The sequence below is a fragment of the Lotus japonicus genome, chromosome 4 (genome assembly GCF_012489685.1).
Source record: "Lotus japonicus ecotype B-129 chromosome 4, LjGifu_v1.2".
NCBI lineage: Eukaryota > Viridiplantae > Streptophyta > Magnoliopsida > Fabales > Fabaceae > Lotus > Lotus japonicus.
In genome coordinates, this window is record NC_080044.1 from 66,415,894 (window position 1) to 66,419,938 (window position 4,045).

Here is a 4,045-nt window from a genome sequence, read left to right on the forward strand (position 1 = left end):
TATATTCCATTGGTCTTGATTCCCTAATTTCTGCTTTCCCTTTTTTTTCTCCTTTGTGCAATGTGCAATCATTCTCATGCTTGCTGCTGATATGAAAATATAGTATAGTTTCTTTCTGCTTTTTCCCAAGAATCCATCATTTTAGGGTTCCTTTTTTCATGGCAAGGTTTTGGCACCCACTCTTCACCTTCTCCTTTGCCTCGCTTTGGTGATAAAAGCATTTCAAATAGTTCCATCTTTAGTATATTTACATTATCTTCATTTTGGACATTTAAGTCTATATGTGGTTTAATTTATCATGCATTTGATCTCAAAGCTTAATCTAATGATTTTCTCTGTGGTTTTATGTATCATTTGGTTTCATTTTGTGTGGATATAGTTATTTAGATTTAACTGGTGGATATTTACTTATGACTTCGTTTTTTTTGTTCCTAGCGGCGGCGATATTTGAGTTTGATCTGATTGCTTTTGGTCTCATTGTTATTGTTGAGCAGAGGAGGAATGTTGTGAGTCACTCTTCTAATCACCCTCACTTATTTTGGTTGCTTATTGTCTTAAATATGCACCAAAGAGCACTTATTGAAGCTTTTTTACTAAAAAAGGCGCTACATAAACTTCAATAAGTTCTCTTAAAATTACAAGTAAACGAGCTCTTAATTAGTGATTTTTCTATGCTTGTGTGTCATATGTGTCATTCCAATATAATCAAATGACTTTGCTTTGCGAGTCCAAATAGCCCTTAGTGCTTATGAATGTAGTGCATACTTTCAGCAAACTAAGTAATATTATTTGCTTCTTCCTTCCCTTTCCAACCTTATATATGGGGCTCATACACGGGAAGGGGGTGGCAAAGTGGGGCAACGTACCTTGCCCTTCCTTGACCCACTTTCAAACCGCCTTAAGCGGGGCAGGACAGTTTGACATGCCAACTAGGATGTGTTGAGATACCCAACCCGCTGGAGAGCAGGTTGGCCTGCCAAAACCCGCCCAAAGCAGTAAAAAAGTAAAAAAAAATGTATCTTTCTAAAAAAAAAATATGGCCCATCCTAATCTGATGTTGGCCCCACGGGCTGGTGTGGTGAATTACCCAACCCGCCCACCCGTCCCCTGACATGTAAATGGACATAGGACTTTTTGATGTGGTGCTACTCTAAAATGTTACTTATACACTTGCTAGTATTTGGCTATCTGATGGAGTTGTGATCACATAGGGAGGTGAGGTCCGCTGGAGGAAAAGGGAAGGACAACTCAGGGTGAAAATTAAGTCCTATTTTCTTTAATGCAATAATAGCTACAATTTTTCCTACCCAAAGAAATGGCCATATACCTAACAGTTTCCACTTATGGATCTTTTTTACTGATCAAATATCTGAAGTCAACGATTTAATCGTGGAAGCGGCACAAACTAATGGTAGGCTAGCTAGACGCCCTTTACAAGATATCAACAGAGAGATACAAGCACACCTGATGTTATCATCGCTATTTATCTAATTCATAGAGGAGCGCAAGGCCGCTATTATGGTAAGGATTCAAGGACTTAATCTGGTATATTCTTGGATGATTGGTTAAACCCAAACAAGGTGGCAACCAAATTGAATTTCAGCATAAGGTAACTTCAACTTTTGGATAGTTGGTTCATAACATGGTATGAGAGCCTCTGATCAAGTGGTATAGAGATATATTCTTGTTGTCCATGATTTTAAAAAGAAGTTGAATTTCAGCATAAGGAATGAGATCTTTGCACTAAGGGTGTCTTCACCAACAATTTAAGTTTTTGGAATATTTAAAATGTATTTGTGGGCTTTTGTACCACAATGACCTTTTTCAGATTGTTATTCTGATGAAAATATATAGTGTGTTAACATGTATGTGTTCCATATGTTATTTCATTTACTTAGAAGACCTTGTTGTTCTTTCTTTCAACATAAAATGTGCTTTCCACGCTCTTTGACAGTCATTGAATTCATCCAATTCTTCCTCCTTGCGTGAAAGACTTCCTGTTAGAAGACTAATGGATCGATATCTGTTACATGGCGAGCTTCGCGTTCTTAAATCTGCATCTGCCTGGTTGGAGAATTATTGTTCTTCCTTGACATGATGGTCAGTAAATGCTAACGCTAAGGGCTAACAGTAGCATGCAGGTATTAACAAAATGGAAGGGGCATTGTGTCTCACTTCTTGGAAGCAGCATATTTTAATGCAACCTTTTTTTCTTTTGTGTAATTTAATATTACAAGTTTTCTAATTCATGCATGTTGTTTCGGTATTTCAGTCCAAGGTTATGTATATGCTCTCAGCCTCTCACATAAAAAGTTTATATTAATATTTTTTTTGTTATGTACTAGAGAAAAGAGAAAAAATAAAGCAGAAACTAATTTTAAAGGGTCATAAAAACATAATGACACATTATAAAAACATAATATTTTATGAAGCCTTTTTATAAACTTCCTTTAGGTAAATATTTTTGTTATGTTACATTTCCCAATAATAACTTTGAGTGCTTAAGAAATCTGATTTTTATATAGAACATTATGAAAATATTTAACCTAATTTTCCTCCTTGAAAAATACGTCTATTTCGTATTTTATTAAAAATAAAAAACACATTTACATAATTTAGAAAATGTATAAAGTACGTTTCAATTTTTTTAGATTAATTTCTATGCACTGACATTGTAAAAAGTTTTACACACTTATTCAATCTCAATCTCAACCTTCCATTTCCTATTTTAAAAATTATTAAATTCTAAATTAATTATGAGATAACAAAATGGAGGGATGTGATTGAATGATTGTGTAAAATTTATTTACACTGTCGGTGCATAGAAATTTTTATTTTTTTGAAATACATGAATTCAAATTGTTTTTGTTTTAGAAAATGTTTATTTTATTTAAATGATTTTATATTTCATAGTATATAATATCTTATTAATTTAGTATTTCATAATTAAAAAGATATTAATATGAAGTGTCATCATGTGAATTTAATCTTTTTCCTCTTGTAACAAAAAAAAAATGTGAATTTAATTTTCTTTACTCAAATAATAATTAATTAAGATTACCATTAAATACATTTATGACTTTTCAAGTCAAATTATAACTAACTACTAATATCATTTTTTCAACACAAAATAACTTAATTATTAATTTATGAAGGTTATTCTTAAATACATTTATGATTTTTCCAAATCAAATAATAACTAATTTCTAATAACGGGATGACACTTGTCGGAGTTGCCATTTTTTGGTTTCGAAAATATTATATAGTATAAGATTATAAAGTATCATTTTGGATTTCAAAAAATAAAGTATCATTTTGTGATTTTAATTTTCTTTGACCAAAATAATAATTAATAAGAATATCTTTGAATATATTGATATAAATTTATTAAGATTATTCTTAAATGCTTTTATGATTTTTTCAAATCAAATCTATGTACCGTTAGTATACCAAATTTCCTTTTAAAAAAACAACTACACCAAACCCCTATATATGTGTGTACGTGTGTGCCAATGGCTAAGTGAGAAAATAAGAAAAATATCGACTCTGAAAAGATGTCAAACAAGATATATGCTTCGCTTCATGCTATCATATTGCTTCTTTTTGTAGTGTGTCTGTTCAATGACTCAACATTTGCAGACTCTATAGATTCTGAAACTCCGCCCAAGCTTCAATCATATGAGTCAAAAATCAACATGATCACCATTTCCATTAGAAATGATATGCCCCCTGGCTCATCTCCAATGACTTTGAATTACAATAATGAAGGTCCGATTAAATTCAAACAAGGAGATACTTTCACAAGATTAGCAAATTTTACTGATACACACGCTCAACTTATTTGGAACACTTCTTGCATATCTTTCTTTCCCTATAGTTCTTACATGGAAGGAAGCAATCCGTATGCCGCCTATTGGTCAGTGAGAATTAATGGTTTGTTTCACAGCTGGGATAAAGGGAGGAGTTGGGTGATAAACGAAGATTGGGCTTTTTGCAAATAAAGGCTTCACTTATATAGCTTAAATAATATATCTTCATGAATGAT